This window comes from Lissotriton helveticus (genome assembly GCF_964261635.1).
Source record: "Lissotriton helveticus chromosome 1_1 unlocalized genomic scaffold, aLisHel1.1 SUPER_1_unloc_16, whole genome shotgun sequence".
In the NCBI taxonomy this organism is placed as follows: Eukaryota; Metazoa; Chordata; class Amphibia; order Caudata; family Salamandridae; genus Lissotriton; species Lissotriton helveticus.
This window is the reverse complement of record NW_027611655.1, coordinates 1874466-1895096: the sequence shown is the minus strand read 5'-3', so window position 1 is coordinate 1895096 and position 20631 is coordinate 1874466. Positions and strand designations below refer to the sequence as shown.

General features: G+C 46.0%; 1 protein-coding gene across 1 annotated transcript in view; it reads left to right on the top strand.

The window, feature by feature from the left end:
* The window catches only part of LOC144805613 (uncharacterized), a 122914-nt gene that overhangs the window by 2064 nt on the left and 100219 nt on the right, over positions 1-20631 (top strand). The window contains exon 2 of the mRNA XM_078672137.1: positions 14431-14537. The gene's annotated coding sequence lies outside the window, so the exon portion shown is untranslated. The remainder of the gene's footprint in view (positions 1-14430; positions 14538-20631) is intronic.

Here is a 20631-nt window from a genome sequence, read left to right as displayed (position 1 = left end):
TTAATACTTGGCTATAGACAATGGAGCGCGGGACGACCGTGAATAGGCCAATGTCTTAAACTGTAACCACCAAAATACATGACTATATCATCGTTTTGTTGGTCTCGAAATGCACACCTGTGTTACGGTAATATGTAAAATCTTAAATAAAGTACAAAAATAATAATATATACTGACAGAAGACACATTGTTTTCTGTCTCTATATTTCTGCAAATATCAATAAAAACTGAAAGGGGGAGCCTTAGTAGTAATGAACATCACAAAATTATCTCCACATTAAAATACTCAATATTTTACAATTGTCTTTATTATATATATTCCATTTTCCACAATTCATTGGTCTAAAAGGTTTTAAAGAATAGGGCAATCTAGATGATATCTCTACTTCACACTAGGTAATATTTTTGCAGAGAAAAGTGAGACATTTGTACTCTTGCAGGTACCGTTCATTTGCTATCTGCAGCTCCGACGTGACATTATACTATATTTGCCCAGCATTGAAGAGGTTCCCACCTTTAGTTTACCAGATGCCAAAATTACTATTTTACAATTACCCCAGAGCGGCAGAATAGCTGCAATAAACAAGGTTGTCATCGTATATATCCCAGACACGTTTAATAAGCTGTGGGTAGCCTGTGAGGGGGATCTGGGCCCCTGGAAGATGTTCTCTTTCACGCGGAGGATAGCTAGAGAAGGTGCGCCTTCACCCGGGTATTGTATAATACCATTCAAATTACTTATTTTCATAGAGCTCCTTTATCCCACCACAGCTGTGGTGAACACAGCATAGCCCTGGCTCATCCTGACCCAGATTTCAAATAGAGGGAGGAGATTTATTCCTCAAGACTTGCTTGTGATGAATTATCCATCCTTTCTGGAAGGTTTGGTAAATATGTGCAGAACAGATTGAGGAAGCCTGGTCCCTCTAAGTCCTAAAATGGCGCTGCAAATATCTTAGAGGATGAAGGGGCACAGAGTGGAGAAGGTCCAACAGAGATTGGCATTGGCCTTGGACAGACTGGGCAACAATCAGCATTTTATGAACAAAGCTGGTGGCCATGCAGGGTTTTTATGTCAAGAGTAGGCAAAGGCCATTATTGCCTAAAGCTAAAAGACCTCTAATGTTGATTCTGCTACTCAGAAGTGGTAGAAGTGGTACTTTACTTATGGAAATATTTTAGCTCTGATGAAAAGTGCGGGAAAGCCCCCTTTCAAAATACATTGGAAGTGCTTGGAGCCTGTAAGTGCTGCTCATGTAAAGCAGTGGGTGGGAGTACATGCAGCCTGGAAGACTCTTTTGGGCTGTCTGGGTGTACATAAGTCATAGATCACAGAGGGCTTAGAACACTGGTTTTCTAAGTGTGCAAATACATATGTGTTTCCAGAAAATCATAAAGAGTGAAGCACTGTTATTAGTAACAGCTGATTGCTGGTTCAGGTTGTTGTTCATTACCACATGCTCCAGCATGAAGTAGCAGAAGATTCCAACTAAAAACAGTATCCTAATTGTTATTATTTTCTAACCATATATTTATGGATTCTATTAAGACATTTTTCAAACACATCGGGAAGGTTATACCGTACTGACTTAAAATAAGTATTATTGTTGCTTGATGAACCCAATATCCTTATAGGTGAATCTGTTTTTATACAGTTATTTAACTCAAAATGCATATGATTGGCGTATAATAATGGTTAGAGATATCAGTCTGTCTCCCCCTGAATATGCGCTGTGGACCTCCAGGAGTCCACGGACCACAGTTAAGAACCACTGATCTACAAGAATAACTTCTTACCAAATTCAGTATTCTAGCTACCTTTAGAGCAGCCTACCTTTCTGGGTTATGTGTATTTATTTTGGTTCAGCATAAATGTGCTTTCATGTAGAATCTGAGGCTTAAAACTAAGAGGTAAGTAAGTCTCTGTGGATGAACCCAGTGTCGGTCAGCGATGACTGGCCTAGAACAAACCGTAAGCACCATGAGCTCCAAAGATTAACAAGGGATTGAGTTGCACACTGGTTCTGGCAAGACTGTCCTAGCCATTTCCAATGCATGATGCTACATGTAAGAAAACACATATTTTACTCACTGTAGAGTGCTTACTTGCATGACAAGTTGTAGCTGAGGGCTCGGTCACCTTTGATGTTTCATACTTTGTTTTCTTCAGAAGGGCAGGTCTTAGTGAGGGGCTGGTCATGTGCTGCTGCGGGCATGTACTGTACTAGTGAGTGAATCTCCTTCTTTCCCCTTTGGTCAGAGGTGGTCCTGGGCAAAAGTAATACAAGTGAGTAGTATTGTTCCGTGGCATACCCACAGCATGGGTAACCTCATATACACTATGTTTATCCTACAATGTCTGTGCACAAAGCAAACTAATTAAAGCAAACGTTTCTAAAACAGGCTTCTCCAACTGGTAGCTTGTGAACTACTGATAGCTCTCCAACTAGATAGATATAGCTCTCTTATGTGCATCCCAGCCTACTAATTTGGAACGTTTTGCTTTGTTGAATTATTATCTACAGACCAAATGAGTGTGTTCAAGACAAAAAAGTGTTTTCAGAACTCAAGTTAATGTTTGGAGACCAAAATGTCTGATTGTCCAAAATATATGTAACACTGATATCTGAGTGATAAATCATACACTATTACTGATATTACTACCTTGGTGCTAGGGGCAGGGCCAGCTACGAATGTCATATTAACCGTATGGAGGCATTCCAATCTGAAAAGGCTTTTTTATTTTACTGCTCGCAGTCCTGCCGAATGTACTGAAGTGATCACTGTGAGTAATCTAGCATGGGGTGGCCACTAATGTGATCTTGTCTGATGTGGTCACTATTACAGCACAAATAATATTAGTAGCTCACAAGGTTGGCGGTCTCTGCTCTAATTAGCCTACACCAGATGCTAGCGCGCGCGCTGGCGCCTCTGACACCTGTGTGCTGTGCGCTCGGCCCGGGCCACAGCAGACTTCACTTGGCAGCAGGCTCAGTATGTAACAGTTAAAGATCCGAGGTGCTCTGCTCTCAGTGCCACAATGTTACATTTGATCTGCTCTGCGACCCGGAGATCCGGGCGGGGCCTGCCCGATGCCGGGCTGCCGCAGTTAAGTTATGTGTGGCAACTTGGCCGTGGCGCTGTTTGGGGACGCAACTTCACATCCTGCTGACAGGGTGCGCGCCAGGAGTTAACTTTGTAATGAAATTGGAGGTGGAGGCTGGCTGCTCAATGGTCATCGGGCAGCACCGGAATCATGGGGCTCGGCTGCCTTGCCACACTGCTGATCACACCTGCTCCACGGCCGGGACAGAATTATTTTATGGCTCCCGGCGAATACTTAACAATGGATAGAAACGCACGGGTGTAAGTAATATCCCATACTTTCATGGTAGCTGAGAATGCATGACATCGGTGGGTGCAACTGAACGGAACAAGAATAGAGCTCCCAGAGTGCACCGTTTCATTACATGAATCCCCAGAACTGAAAATTTGAAGCCCGATACCTTGGCAGGCCAAGCACCCGGCCACCCTATCCCTACATGTAGGTGCTACATTCATCCAGGTGTCACCAGCTCACATTTGAAATGCCAGAGACAGTGAAATCTGCCCATGTTTCCAATGGTGGATTCATTGACTGGATGACTGCTCCACATGGTGTGAAGTGGCTGCCTGCAGTCAGTTTAACGCCCTTCCCTTGCAGTCCTGCCAAGTACCACGCATCACGCTTAGCATTTACATCTGGGGCTGCATTCACCTGACATGGCGTCAAGTGACTGCAACAATATACATTGTGTCAATTTGCCGGGCGTAGTGACTGGAAGTAGTCACTCGTCAGGTGGGCCACGGCGCAAAAAAGGGGCAGTTATGTTTCTTTGGTTTGCTTGCATGCACTGCTCACATTGCTGCCTGTGCCGCCCGTTAATTGGTGCCTGTAGCGACTGGACCGAAGGGACATCCCACAAGCTTCATTACAAAGAGACAGGCGGAGACTCGTCGTAGCCGTGGCCCGCTCAGGTCTGAATTACTTTTTAGGTTTTGCTGGCAATGCGTACGAAGTACGCATGCGCTAGCAAAATCCTTATGTTTCTCTGTTTGGGTCGGGTATCCCGCCCCCTCCTCCCATTGGCTAGCTCCATAAATGGAGGCTAGCCATTGGGAGCCGGATCTGTCCGTCAAAGGTCGGACCAGATTCGGGGGCGTTCCCGCTATTTTTTCCCTCTCCGCCCCTCTGTGCGCTCATCTCGGCGGTGGGCGTGTTCTTTTTTTTTTTTGGTTGTCAGGGCGTGTTCTCTCATTCCGCCGAAGATGGCGCCGGGGGCCCGTCGACTTCTCTTTGCTCCACGAAGTCCAGGTCAGTGCTCTGCATTTTTATTTGATATCCCGCCCCCCTCCCGCTGCCCGTGTGTGCCCCGTTCCCGCCCCTCCCCCCCGTGTTTCCGGCCGTAAATGCTTCCGCTGCCCGTGGCCAGGTCCCGCTGTATGCACTCGTCACTCCTCTACCCGTTTTTGTTGCTTTTTACCGCTGCCTCGGCTCCCGTTCCCGCCCCCTACCACTGCCTCGCTCTCCGTGTCTCCCCGGCCCCGTTCCCGCCCCCCTACCGCTGCCTCGGCTCCCGTTCCCGCCCCCCTACCGCTGCCTCGCTCTCTTTGTCTCCCCGGCCCCGATCCCGCCCCCCTACCGCTGCCTCGGCTCCCGTTCCCGCCCCCCTACCGCTGCCTCGCTCTCTTTGTCTCCCCGGCCCGATCCCGCCCCCCTACCGCTGCCTTGGCTCCCGTTCCCGCCCCCCTACCGCTGCCTCGCTCTCTGTGTCTCCCCGGCCCCGTTCCCGCACCCCTACCGTCTTAATAATATTAATGTGAATAACGTGATTTACATACTGCGCTACAAAGCACTTCTACAGTTTCCAAGCACTGTACGTAGTTACACATTTAATAATACTTTAAATCCACAATATTAGTAGGCACCCTTTGAAACTTTGGAAGCGCTCGAAGGTAGACAGGGGACAGCCCGTTTCCGTAATTGCAAGTTGAAGGAAGTTTAGATGTTTTTTTTATATATTGACGAAATCCGGGTAAGCTCTTTCACTATATATCACGCGTTTCATGTAATAACACACACACCACGTTTGACAACACGTCTAGGTAAACACTCAGAAGTTGTATTTTTGTTGTTGTTTTGGTGCCTTCACCAGCAAGAGTACTTTCTTTTGTTCACGTTGCGCTGTTTTCTAGTAGAGTGTGCCAGGCTCCGGGTGGCACAGAGCCTGCCAGCGTTGGAGTCCTGGGTCTAGAACGTGCCCCGTAAAGCGCTGCCCACCTTAAAGAGTGTGACTGCCCTTGCGCTACATACCGCGTTTAAGAATGTTGTAACCGTGTGTGCCCCTCTTGCATACGCCATATTTAACTATTTGTGGCCAGGTACACAACTCTCACACTCCTCTTCTGGAGTTCTCTAAATATGTTACTCTCCTCATAGGCAGTGTCTGGCTGCGGGCGCCGCCAGGGTGCGCAACTCTGGAAGTTATCTGGTGTGCACTGGGGGAGGGGTGTTTAGTGTGCACTGGTGGAGTGCACCGTCCTCAAATTGTGGCGGAGTGCGAGCGTGTCTGTCTAACAGTGCCCTCCTCGGGGTGTGATAAACTGTACTGAGAGGGTATAGTGAGAGGCCGTACTGAAAGGGTGTACTGAGGAGAGGGTGTACTGAGAGGACGTTCTGAGAGGGTTTACTGAGAGGTTGTGAGAGGTTGTAGTGAGAGGGTGTACTGAGGGTGTAGTAAGAGGCCCTACTGAGAAGGCGTCCTGGGTGTGTGTACTGAGGAGAGGGTGTACTGAGAGGACGCACTGAGAGTGTGTACTGAGAAGGTGTACTGAGAGGGTGTACCCACTTCCGGTTCTGGACTCCTCTGGAAGAGGGCTCTACTTTCCTGGTCTTCTGGTGTGTGCTGCGACAGGCTGTGCTCTCTCCTCAGAACATTCTAGATCATTCTGGAAGGTTTATCCTGCTTGTTTGTTCTGGGTGTGTATGCGGGGCATTCCACTGTAGTAGAGCCGTAAGGTGTGCTGGAAGTAGGGTCTGCCCAGGGGCAGCAGTGCCTTGAAACGCTACTTGTGTGTTGAGGTGCTGTGTTTATGGTATGTGTTGGTTTATGGGACTTTTGCTGCTGGAATTTACTTGGTCATAAGAGATCTCATGTGCATTTCGACTCGTAGGATTGGCCAACGCTTTTTTTAAATTATTTTTTTGTCATCATATATAATTAAATATGCTTTAAATTCAATGCCAATGCTTGTAGTTTGTAAAATGTGCTGTTGGGGGTTCTGCGTGTAGGATCACATGCTGGCTGCAAAGGCAAAACCGTTGCATTGTAAATGCTTGTTGAAAATTGCATTTAAATGTTCAACCTGACTGAGCCTGTAGCTCTGCTCAGTGGCTGCTCTCGTCAGACTGGTGCCACAGAGGGCCGAGCTCTGCCATTTAAATGGCAGTGGATAATTGAAAATATAATTTATTTTACAACCCTGACTGAGCCTGTATAGCTCGCTGCTCTTGATCTCCTAAGGCCCGTAAAGAAATCCAAAACGTAATGATTTAAAACAGAAAACCCAAATGTAAGCCATTATCAATATAATTTACATCTAGTTTTCCAGAGGGGGCACAGCAGAAAGAGTCACACTGGAGCCGACATGTTCAAGCCCTGGTATGATCATGTGAGGTGGAGCCCGGTGGGTGGTTCTGCCCCAGGTCTCTGTTGCTAGCACGTCTTTCTCACTTTCTCGTATAATTCATGCTCAGCTGTGTTTGGATGGGGGCCTCGCTTCTACTAGGCTGTCACTTATGTACACTGATGTTAGTTGCTCCTTTAAATGCTGTGTGAGCTGATTTTCTGGTCTGTCCTACCAATTTTAGGTATATTATACTGACAGCCAGAGTTATGTTTTTTCTTAATTTCATATTTTCAGGTTCACTGTTTTCTAAAATGTTCTCAGTTCCTGTAGCACAGTATCGATTCACAATAGAAGTTTTGTCAGGCTAAGCATAGGCCCTCTGCAAACTTCCTCATGGAGTGTCTGAATTCTGATGAATGATGGCGATGTAATTGTTTTCTGCTGTAGAGTCATCTTAGAAAGAGATTGTAGGTCAGTGACCCTCCATTACAGGGATATTGCTTTAGTTTCAAGAGATTTTAGAGATTCCCATTGCTCAAAAGTTTGTTCATTTTTGCTATTTAGCTCTTTTCTAAGCACTTCATTGCTTGGTTTTCCTTGTGAGAAAGTGTCGCTCTAAATGCCATATATTTGGCACTTCTTACAGTTTCCGGTTGCCCAAATGGGTGTAATTTCGGATATTTATATGTTCACTTTGTCTTGATTGCTTGATTTTTCTAGTGAGGAGACTGTCACTCACAGGACCTTAAACACACAATGAGGGGTGGAGAGCACAAAACAACACATATAACAAAACAGAAAAACTAATCTGTGTAGAAAAACTGCCCTCACTCACATACCGAAGTATGTGTCATGCTTCATCATTGGGCCTGCTTACAAAACGCCCTGGTGTAGCCACACTCAGGGCGGAGCATAAGGGAGGGGGTAAAATAATAAATCAAACGCAACAAAACGTAAGACCACAAAACTCAACAATTAATACACGTAACATACAAAGCGATAAAATAGTGCATATCACCAAGTGACTGGAACTACTGATGCGACAAAAAGTGCAGTTAATAAGGATGTGATTTAAAACTGGTTTGAGGATACCAACCCAAACTTTATTCCAAGGTTCCCCCACCAGGATTAAAAAAGAAGGATGGGTAGTGTCTAGAAGAGAAGATGAGGTTTCTCAAGACACCCCTCCAGGTACTGCTAGTGTCAACATGTTTCGACCGACTTACTGTGCCTGAAAAGGTCACCCCGGTCTTCTTCAGGACTGATGTCGCTCCCAGTACCACCTCTGGCCCCACCGTACTTCGGTCGGTATGCCACAAAACACGAGCCGGTCTAACTAGATCCTGGCCCCTCTCGTCACGTGTGGAAAGTACTCCCAATATTATAGTGCTGTCTGTATTTCAAAGGCTATCCTGTCCCCTGAAAGCGTCACATACGGCCCAGGTGAGAATTTACCAGGATGGGGGCCCATCTGGAGCATTTAAAATAAACCCGTAGCAGACAGGAACCAAGAGACAATAATGTGGTGAGGGCCATATGGATAATGCATGAGGAATAGTATTCGTCCCAGCCCCCCCATATTTCACCTCTCACTCACTCGATTTACTACACATACTCACAGTGAACAGGAGGAGAGCCGGGGGTCTGTTGGGTCTATAAATATTATTATTTATCTTTTTGACTACCCTGGTTTGTCCTTAGTGGGTTGTTGGGTTAGACTTACTCCCGGAGACTAGTATCGTTGGAATAGCGGTCGCGGACGTGAGGAGCTTCGTTATAGAACTACATCTCCCAGCACCCCTACGTCCGTTCGTCTTGTGCGTCATGACGCCCCACATCTGGTTGGTCGATCACGTGGGCCGTACGTGACGCTTTCAGGGGACAGGATAGCCTTTGAAATACAGACAGCACGGATCTATTGCTGTCTTCACGGTGATCCGGAAAACAGGCAGAGGAGACAGGGCAAGCCTACGGAACAGTAAGGAGGCGGAAAGGGAGGTGGGCACTTGGAGGCAATGACAGGCACATGAGGGCTCCTTTCTTTTTTAATACGGCTGCAATCTATATGGAGATAGCCAGTCCAATGGAGGGGCACACCCTAGACACCGATGTCGAGAGGAGAGATTCACTTGTATTTTTCCTCTCATTCTAATATAGGTTGTGCTCCTGGGATACCCTCCTGCCGGACACCAGTTTTAGTTTATATACTATATAAACTCAGTGAGTACAAAGTGGGTACAGTTCACTATGCCCGATGTACTTATCCACGACCCTAATGACACTCCATGCACAACAACTTGGTAGGGATGACGGGAGTCAGGGGGCTAGATGAGACTTACGGAGAAGAGATGTGATGATATTTGATATGTGTGTATATATGCAGTATTGTAGAAATAATAACTTTAATATTACTTTTGTACTGTTTGGGATTCCTATACCTGGGGGACTAATTCCCTACCAGGGACAGGAACCAAGAGGGTGTATTATCACACCTCTCACCACAGTGGGAACATAAACAGATGTTTTTAGACACGGTGATAGGATAAGAGATCACCTTGATGTGTAGCACGACTATACTATTTCTGTTTATTTGTGTTCCTTATTAGTTTATGTTCTCCTACAATATTGGGAGTACTTTCCACACGTGACGAGAGGGGCCAGGATCTAGTTAGACCGGCTCGTGTTTTGTGGCATACCGACCGAAGTACGGTGGGGCCAGAGGTGGTACTGGGAGCGACATCAGTCCTGAAGAAGACCGGGGTGACCTTTTCAGGCACAGTAAGTCGGTCGAAACATGTTGACACTAGCAGTACCTGAGGGGTGTCTTGAGAAACCTCATCTTCTCTTCTAGACACTACCCATCCTTCTTTTTTAATCCTGGTGGGGGAACCTTGGAATAAAGTTTGGGTTGGTATCCTCAAACCAGTTTTAAATCACATCCTCATTAACTGCACTTTTTGTCGCATCACTAGTTCCAGTCACTTGGTGATATGCCCTATTTTATCGCTTTGTATGTTACGTGTATTAAGTATTGAGTTTTGTGGTCTTACGTTTTGTTGCGTTTGATTTTTTATTTTACCCCCTCCATTATGCTCCGCCCTGAGTGTGGCTACACCAGGGCGTTTTGTAAGCAGGCCCAATGATGAAGCATGTCACATACTTCGGTATGTGAGTGAGGGCAGTTTTTCTAAACAGATGAGTTGTTCTGTTTTGTTATATGTGTTGTTTTGTGCTCTCCACCCCTCATTGTGTGTTTAAATGAGATTTAATGGGGGTTCGGGGTGGTAGAGTGAATTTCCAGACCCTCTCCCCTTCTACGTGTAAAGTGACTCATAGGACCTTGTCAATCACACCCAGGGAGTCTGAACCCTCGGTGGCTATGCTGTCTCTGCTCTGGCACCCCTGTGCGGCCCTCGCACCCGTTCTACCCGCCCTGGGACCGGTCTCTGGGAACCGGGCAGGCCACATGTCCGCCTGCAGGGGCCAGTGCTACCAGATTTACTAGGCATTCTCTAGCCCAAAACCAACCAAAAAGTAGCCCAAAGTAGCCCAATATTGCTACTTTAAGTAAGATGGGGGCAGGGACAGCGTCAAGCAGGGGGTGAATGCATTGGAATTGATGTTGCAGCAGGCTGCCAAGTAAATATTTGTCTAATACAGTGCATTAACATACTAATTTGCTGGAGCGCTGTATACATATTTATAATCTGGCAACTAGCACACACCAAAATTTTACTGCACATCAGGGAAAAATATAGCCCAGATACTGAGAAAATTCACTGATATCCGATTACGGATAGTGATGTTGGACTACGCAGGTTCAGATACTGAGACACCACACATATCGAACTGCGCATGCTCCAATACTGATGTTAGACTACAGACGCTCAGATACCGCTAAACAGATACAAGCTAGTGATGTTGGACTGTGCACGCTCAGATACAAAGATGCCCAGGTCAACTAGGAATGCTCAGAGATGCAGGTCTAGCGCCCGAACTGCGCACGCTCAGTCATTGTTCATAGTGAACTCCGAGCTGCGCATGCTCAGGGGAATGGGTAATGCTACCGGCGGCAGAGCGCCAAGAAATCTGTCCCAACGCAGGCAGGTGCTGCAAAGTTGACGATGACAAACGCAGAGGTGGATATTAAGCATTGTATCAAACAAAGCAGAGATAAGTAGATGGCTTCCAGGTGCTGAGAGCGAGATGGCAAGGCCTGGAAATGACTGATGACGTCTGTATAAGTGTGGATGGGGGTAACACGGGGAATGTGCATGGTCATCATGTATATGCATAGAAGTGTGGTGGGTGGGGGCAGAGACTGCCCCGCCCTGCTCACCCCTCCAGGCTGACACCCCTCCCATGATATTGTGGTCAAGGAGGCCCCCCTTGTAGGCAGCTGGGAGGGACTAGAGTATAGTTACTTTTGCAAACAAAATTAAGCTATGAAGACGAGGGAAACATCTAAATATCATAAATGACACCCATCGGAGCAACAAGAAACCCTAAGACGTTAACTGCTGCAAAGCACCAGAAATGGAAAGGCTCAGGCCTAGTGCCCTCGTACCCTGGAGTGGCATGGGAGGAGCCCCATGGAACTGACTGGTGATTGCTTGCCTATGGCGCAATAACAGGAGGACTCCAAACAGCAGAAAGCCTTCATTTAGAGGTGGCAGGTAATGGGACACCCCCGGAAACTGATGGCTTTATAATCTCTGTACCTCTCAGCGCCTCCTCCCGCCCGCTCCACCCAGTCCCGCCCCTCCTCATTCAGAGGTTGGGTATCTCTGTGTGTTCGATGCTGAATGTGCAGTAGCTCCACCGTCATAGAAACCTTGCGGGAGGGGTGTGGGGCGTCAGCTGCTGCATTACATAAGAATGCAAATCAAATCTGCGATGGTTTTGCCTTCATCCAGGATGCAGAACATGGTGGTGCTGGTCATGGTAAAATGATCCATGGCTAGTGACTTTGGCACTGGGAACAAGATTCGAGTCTCGGGTGATTCTGGGTAAATCAGTTAATTTCCATGTGCCCAGCAAAAAAATGAATGTGTCCTTGTAATGTAACTGGCCGAGTTTAAGCCATTTAAACATCTGCAAAAGAAAGCATGGCCTGGGAGAAAAGTCCCAGTGTGTTTGGAACACTGGCTGAATAGCATCAACTATATAAGGCCCTGCCTGAAACCTTTTTCGCTCTGGGTGTCTCCTGAAAAAGCCAACCAGATCTCCACCGTGAGCGCCCTGGTACAGTAGTTTGGGGGACATTGAAACATTTCAATAAAAGTACACATGTCTTTTAATGGGTGGAGCCTAAGTTGGGCACTATACTAAACAAACCATTACTATAATTTGCCACATTCCGGACATTCCAAACCTTGCCACCCTGTGTCACCACACTCTCGGCAGTTCACCCTGGTTTGCAATTGGAAACCCAATTGCCTTTGAAAGTAGACGATCACACTTTCTTTTCCTCATCATATTTCTCCTTCATTTTGTACTACCTACAAAAAAGCCCTCTGTTCTACTTCCTCTCCCTGTTGCTCCTAACCACATTAGGTCGTTAAAGCTACCATGAATGCAAGTCAGAAGCAGTTTCACGTCCTTCAAGCAGTTTAAAAACTCACCCATCTAGCACTTTTCGGAGTGATGTGATAACTCTATAATCTTGCTGAATATAATCTTTCCAATCACTGTGGCAACTCCTCGCCTCTCTAGTGTATTTTTTCGGAACTCTATTAAACCTCACAAACCGCTCATTACTTAAAGTGCCTTTGTGATGTTGTCCACACTACTATTCTAAGGTCCTTCATATCTTGCAAAATCAGTTGCAGACCATTGTCGTTTGAAAGGCAATTTGGAAAACATTCCTCAAAGAACACCTCCCTAAAGAATGTAATCACTTTCTGTCCATACAACATCCGTATCACCTGTGTTATTCGTTTCCCCGCTCGCTACAGGTTACCTGGGCCAGCAAACTGTTGACAGAGTTAGCTTCCCTTCCCAGACACATATTCAATTGTAAAACTGTACTCCGGCATCTTGGAAACCGGTCTGGCAGTGTGGACAGTAGCATCTCAACCTCCACTTGGAGAAAGGATAATTACTAGAGGCTTTTGGTCTCTTCTTAGTATAAGCTGAGCGCCCCACACTTTATTCCGAATATGTTCCGTAGTCCATGCACACCGTTGTAACTCCCTTTCTGTCATTGCCTGTCTTCTCTTGGAGATAGATATGCAGTGTGTGGTTTACAAATACAACAGTCCACTCTTCATTGCCTTATGTTTGTGATACCCTAACTCCGACACTATACAAACAAGCATCTGTTGTAATTACTCGTTTTTCCTATGCAGAAAGGGCAAAGTGTTGGTGCACCAGCAATGTGAGCTTTTATGACTTCGACATCTTTCTGTTGTTCAGTTGTCCATTCAAACTGTGTCTTTTCTTAATAGCTCTCCTAATGGTTTCTTGACAATTAGATACAAATTGCTATTTCACTCGCATAGCCAGGCAAACTAAGAAGTTCTCCTTGGTATCTGGTGCTAGGGCTTTGAAAAGAAATTAAGTAATTATTTATAAAGCACCACTGTTGCCTGAGGGGATCTATGTGATGCTTTCTGTAGAGGAGACAAATGAAAAGACTACAGTGCCAAGCAGAGAAACCTGTCCCAAAAAGAGATAATTGATTACATGTTTCCAGGCCTTTTCTGAAAGCATAAAGGCATGTACAGGCATTAAGTGAGAAAGGTATGGAGGTCCTTCTTTTTGCTGTACAGTAGATAAAACATCTGCCACCCCAATTAACTTTTTTTATTTTGGAAACCTTGACATTGCATGCTCATGAGGAATGACAAGGAAGGGGTAGCAGACTATTGTCGTGTACGACTATATTAAGTACAATAATGTTCCTCTCAAAACTAGAGCAAAGACAATTTAAGGCTGGTCTTAAATGTATTAATTGCAAAGGAGCACTCCTCGGGACACACTGAAACAATGCAAACCATTAATCCTTGTACGTGACACCAGAAACAAGAAAGAAAATGAAATGAACAAAACAACTGATCCTAAATATTAAGGATACTTCAAAGCAAGCAATCATTTTTGGCGGCTTCCAGAAACAAGCCAATGGCTGAAGTGTGTAGATCCATACCATCTTCCTTTTCATTTGTATGATGGTTTTCCACACCAGACCTAAAAATTTTAAATTAGTTTGTTGTTCATATCAAAAAGCTACATTGAAGGCATAAGTGCAGTCTCATCGTCATGGGGTGACTTTAAGTAGACTAGTTGGAAAATATAGGTATCCCAGAAAAGTAGATTAAATATTGCAAGACAATCTAAACATCACTCTTGTTGGTATTTTCTCTATTAAGAAGAACCTCATGATGTTTGTCCCTGGTTTACCACTTTTCATGTAGATTTATTTGCTTCCATAATTGTTCATATTGTTTGTTGTTATATTTAGAATATTTTTAGAGTAAACTTAAATGAGGATTGTGTAAAAATAAAAGTAAGGCTCGTATAGGGGGACGTCTTAATCCGTGTTGTGTACATTGTCTTAGGATAAACTGTATTTTGCGGAGGAGCTATAATCGATGATAATCCTGTTTATTCACCCTTTGATGTGTGCAAAGAATTTCCAAACTTTCTTCCACATAGGTTACTTCTGTTGAAGAAACAGGTATTTTATATAGATTCTTTGAAATGATTTGTATTTAATTTGTCTCATGAAACACTTATTCTACTTTTCTGTCAATCTAACAGGTCACAAAACAGCAGTCCTACAGGAAACCGATAAACAAATTTGTGTATCTTTCAGAAGTTTGGACACCTTCTTGTTGTGATCCAAGAAGCTTCTTCCCAGGCACCAGGTAATGCAAACTAATTTGCTGCATTTTAAGGTAAAACATATGAACTAAAACTTGGAGACCTTAACCCATTACAGATTGCCCATCAGTGTGATTACTGTAAAGAGGAATTCAAGAGCAAATATTACTTGTGTACGCCCGGTCTTACACCAGCTAGGCAATCAATATCCACCTGTTGGACTTGGCCCTTCTGGCAGGTTCACCCCTGAACTTTTTGCATTGCACTCTGAGATAATTATAGCGATTTCTGGTCTTTGCAAACTTTAGCACTGTGGCGCAGTGTAAAGTGCGTGTGCTCTCTGAGTGCGTGTGTGAGATTGGCCTGCCCTCCCATAGGAATGCATGGGGAATGTGTGTGCCCATGTTAGTTCCTGATGTGTGGGGAGTGCAGGCTCGAGTTTGGTATGTGCGAACTCGTGAGATTGAATGCTGCGCGATGATGTGTGCGACATTCATGTGTCTAGTGTGGAAGTGCCACTTCTAGAAGTTGGCCTGTCTGTGCAGTGACTGTCTGGCTTGTGATTGGCTGGAGCTGGCTGGTGTGCCTGGCTCCAGGAGTCAGGATGGGTCTGCCCCGGTGGTGAATGGGAGATCTGCATGTTCATGGCCGGGGAGGAGTGCACCTGGGACCTGAATAGGGCCAGTCTTTCCCCACACAATTCTGGCCCCGCCCCCTGTGGTGAGTCTGATGTCCCTGTGAATAGGCAGAGGGGCTCGGCAAAACAAAGTGCTCAGGAACCAGTTGTATCTGGTTCGCCCCTTGCCTGCACCTTTAGACAAAGGAATTGTGTGTATAAAAAGAGGCTGTGATCTCTTGTAAAATGTTCTTGTTTCCGGATTTGAATCTACCAGGGGCGTGCTGCTGCTGGGGCCCAGGGGAAGGCTTGCCTCTCTGGGCCCTGCCCAGCCCCTGGATGCCTGGAGGACTCTTCTACTTTTTGGATTCCTGACAGAGGGGGCTTTGCTGATGGTGGGGCCCAGGAGGGACCGCCATGGGGGCTGCCTCCTTGCTGGAGTATTTGCAAAAAACAGGGAGGGGAAGGGTCAATGGGAAAAGAGTTTAAAGACCTACTACCAGTTCACTTCCCCAGATAAATACTATGAAAAACAAAACAAAACTAGTAAGGTCTGACGGCCAAATAAATTAGCCAAACTGGCATGAAATACACTATGTCAATGAGTGCTATAAATGTCACTAAACAGGGTAACAAAGTGTGAACCACATATGTGAGATATGTGGATAACCATCGAGTATCCTGGTGACCAGGAGGATGTGTACATATGTGTAGGTACAGGTTATATCGTTCCTACTTACACTTGCTTTTTCAGTTCCATTTTCACTGATTAATTTAGAGTGAATTGTTTATTTTTCACAGATTTGATACAGTAGCAACACGTTAGAGCAGTGGCCCTGATGAAAGCCAAGGGACGTTTAGCCCACTAGGCAGAAACATGTCAGCCCTATTAGCGACAGTCATTCTTTCCATACTGTCTTTTGCACTGTTCCTGTTGTTTTAGCTAGGGGATATGCCTTGTTTTCAATAAAGAGTAGTTTTGACTTATCACCCTATTTTAGATTCACCACGTTTGTGTTATGTTGCACTGTTTTTCCACCACTTTCAACCATCACTAACTGGCCAACAACTGGTGGCTCACAACACACTGTGGACCTGATCCGGTACTAACATCTTACTGTGTGGCATGGGGTCTAGATGATCTAAAGACCGGCCTGGTCACAGTGTGGACGATCAAATGATATGACTGATCACTTGGTTTGTTTGATGGTTATCCACAACAAGTTGCTCTGGATTTTGTTGACCAGTCCGTGATTACATTTGCTTCTCACATATGTGGTTCACACTTTGTTACCCTGTTTAGTGACATTTATAGCACTCACTGACATAGTGTATTTCATGCCAGTTTGGCTAATTTATTTGGCCGTCAGACCTTACTAGTTTTGTTTTGTTTTTCCTTGCTGGAGTACCCTGTGTGCTGGGCCCTGGGCCCTGCTTTGCCTCCCTGACCTCCAGGACCTGTTTCTTTGCTGTTGCCCTTGCCCCAGGACTTGATGCTGCCTGTGGGTGCCCTGGGAGCGCGGGGCTCCTTTCCCCTGTGGCAGTGTGCGAGGGAATCCCGAGCGTAGGGATTCCCCCTGTGGCCCCTTCATCGCAGGTGCCCACCCTGCATTATGCTTGTAATGGTATTTTATATTAACGGGTGCCCACCCCTTTTATGTGCTCCTTAACGTGTGCCCACCCCGCTTCTACGTTTATTTTTTTAAACCGAGGGTGCTCACCCCTCATTTTGTCCCTGTTAAATCACCGCCACGGCCGGGCCGCAGACAGGAAGTCAGGCGGCCGGGCGCATGGAGCGGGGTGGGACTTCCGCTTGCTTCAGGAAGTCCCGCCCGCTACCGCGCCGCGATTGGCTGCCCGCCCCGCTGCAGAGACGGGAAGAGCAGCGTGGCCGAGTCATGGCCTCCAGTGGCCCGAGGCTCCCGTGAATTAGGGAGAGCCCCGGGGCCGCCAGCAGAACGCCACACCAGAGTTGCGGGGCTCCCATGCAGAGAAGGGAGCCCTGGTAAAGGAGAGCCCCGCTGCCTAAGTCCCCGCGGAACGGAGCAGAGGAGCCCAGCACTACCTAGCAATTATTTCAGTCTCTAAGCTAACCGACACTAGGGAAAAATAGGAAGGGGGGTTGCAGATATAATACACCAAGACTTAAAATTCTCAGTACTTACCCCGTGGACCTACCACAAGTACGGAACCTAGTGATTAAACTAGAGTCCGATTCTGCCCCTCTAGTCTGTGTCATACTCTATAGACCACCACAGAGCATGCCACAGTTCCTACAGTCCCTGAGCGAACAGATGACATATCTCATAACAAATCATGCGAAAATACTACTCTGGTGATCTCAACTACTGGGCCAATGACCCAGCAGATGGACCTCACTCAGCTGAATTAAATTGTCCTACTTATGGGGCTAAACCTCAGCCAGCACATCACCTCCGCTACACACATTAAAGGGCATATATTAGACCAGGTATGGTCCACAAACCTGACTATGACAAATTTAGGTGTAACTCCTTGTATCTGGTCAGATCACCATCTAATTAAATTCTCCATAAATAACCTTGCCAAACTTAAAATACCCCAAACTGACCGTGGATACTTTAGGAGCTGGAAGACCATCGACAAATGTCAATTTCTCGAAACCCTGGCCAATACAATCCCCATCACCCAATCCTCTATAGATGAGAGTGAGAAAAACTTGTCGGACTAGCTCTTGACGGCCAGCAATAAACATGTCCCTCTTAGGAAAATCCAACGAGCACGTTGCCACGAAGCCCAGAAATGGTTTTCCACTGACTTAAAAGAATTAAAACTTGCTCTATGCCAAGCAGAAAGGAGCGTCGAGCAGCTGAGCAGCAGACCGAGCGGATCGAGCGGCAGACCCGGAGCAGACCAGGAGGACGAGGAAAGACTCGCGGAATTCTCGCGGAGGAAAAGTCATCGCTGCCCTGCTACTGAGTAAGCCGTGTGGGAAGGCTGCCTGTTTTACCGCGGAAATACAACACACGGATAGAGGACAGAAGTCGGAGGAAGACGGGCGAGAGTGAGACTCCCTCGAGACTGTCCCTCATCTCGCTGCGGCGCTGGCACAGGTGAGCCTCAGGCACAGCCTCAAGCACGGCAAGGAGCCGGAGTAGCGGGAGGCCCCTGGTGTGGCGAGAGCTTTCTTGGCAGGAGCGGCCGAGGGCTTTCCCCCGCGATCAGCGGTCTCCGCAGGTTCCGCCACTCTCGTCACCACTTAACCCCTCCATCGTCCGACTAATCCAGAGTGGGGCGCAGGACTACGAGCCTCATTTGCTCACCTTGCCCCTCGTATCCTGCCTCTCTCTCCAGTGCGGTCATGCCAGTGTGCAGCCTGAGGGGGCGGTGGACCGAGTGGAGGTTTTTGGTCATCCAATGCGAAAGGGAGGGCGCAAAAGCAGTGCAGCAGTTGCAAGTTGCAAAGCACTGAGTGGGGAAGAAAACAATTATAACAGCTAAAAATAGCTAATAAATACCTAAACAAACAAACAATGGTTACAAGGAGTCAGTCGCTTTTAACTTGCTTTTGACCTGCTGTGGGGAAGAAAACAATCATAACAGCTAAAAACATCTAAACAAACAAACAATGCTGCTGGCAGTAGCTTTAGCAGTGGAGTAGTATCAGTATAACTGAAGTACCTTCAGAAGCTGCAGGTCCTTCAGGAGTATAGATTACGGCTCACGGATTGTGGATTGTGGACTGTGGACGCAATACGTTATACACAACTCCGCGGCAGCCCCAAATAGTGGATCTAAAACATCAACAGCAAGGCAAGGCAAGCTAAAGGTGCTCTCGATAGCCGCCATGAGATCAGGTTGAGAGCGAGTGACACTCCCACTAACAAAGAGGAAAAGGAAACCTCAAGGTCCAATGGTAAAGAATAACAACAAAGCCAGACCAGAAGGTGGGGTGCAACCTCTAATTGCGACGGTGTACAGAATGTTTGTCAAATCAACCAGTATACCAAACAAATTCAACTTTTAAAAAATCCAGCAGACGTAATGTTATCTTCCCTCGTGCAACCGAACGATGGGGACAAGCGCTTACCAGACCCGATTTTACCCTCTATACACGTTGGGGGTTTCAACTTGATAAAATGCCAAACCAACCTAGAACCCATAACAACAGCTGGACCCCGGCAGATGCATGATCATTCGGACCACAAAGAAGAAAATGATGAACAAAATGATGAGTCCTGGGGCACAATTAAGGACCATGAACCAGCAATAAATAAATATCTATCAGACTCGTCCGAATGTCCTGCTAAAGACACGTCACCAAATAAGCAAGGTCAGTTCTATCCCAGCTTGGCCCAACAACCAATTGAGGTAGAGGTCAAAATCATCAAGCCGGCCTCAAACGTTACACAACATGAGAATCAACATAGGGCACTAGTGCCTAACACACAGAAAACAACTTACATAGCAGTGTCTCAGAGCATACAGAATATTGTAATAAACGGGGGATCAAGAGTCTCAAATCATGACGCTGATGGTGCTGAAGCCAATTACAGGCACACTCATTTGTTAGAAGCTGAAGTTTCAAACAGCGAAGAAAATAAACCATCTCAACCGATGCAGCTGATAGCTGATAGTGTGATCCCTTGCAATAACTCCATGGCCAGGGTTACCCCCGAAGCAAGTACAGATGCGGGATCAATATGGGATATACTTTTTAAAACATCTCAACTCACACTCGAGGTACTAACTTATCAATCAAATAAAATGGACGTCCAAGTGGACCTGCTAAACATTATAGCAACCACAATATCGGGGATTGATTTAAAATTAGCTAGTTTGAACAAGCTGATAACACGAGCCCAAGAATACGCTTTAAACACAGATTGCGCTTGTGGGCCGACAATTGATAAACTTGTATCCATCCCAGAAATGCTCACCACTTTAATTGAAGATTTAAAAACTCAAACGGTCCAAACATACTGTAACAGAACGAAGGGGGCCAATAAACAATACTTCCAATAAAATATCACAAAAACAGCTAGTGCAAACCTAACTTCCAGTTTAAATATGGACCTAATAGCTAACAAACAAATAATGGAAATATCTGGAGCCACTGACAAGGAAGAGCACCAAGAGACCACTAGAAAAATATTCTCCACAAATTTAAATCTAGACTCAACAAATTCAAATTCAATACTTAAAACTACCGGGACCCCTGGGGAGGAAAGGATACAGGAGATTTCAACTAGTAATGCTGAGATACAAATTTCACGATGCAGAAAAAACAACTAAAACGCCAAAAGTCCATACAAAATACAAGGTTTATGGCTCAGCCTATGCATCTCCCTACAAAGGGTACAGACGAATCACTCCACACACAGGAAAGGTCAACATTAAGCAAACTGTATCCAATATTTATGAAAACCAAAATACAAGATAATGCCCTGAGTAAAGATGAGCCCGTAGACAAGGTAACACCAAGACCATCATTGTCGCAGGCCTCACCACGCTCTGGAAGTGGTAGTTTAACAAAGGAAACC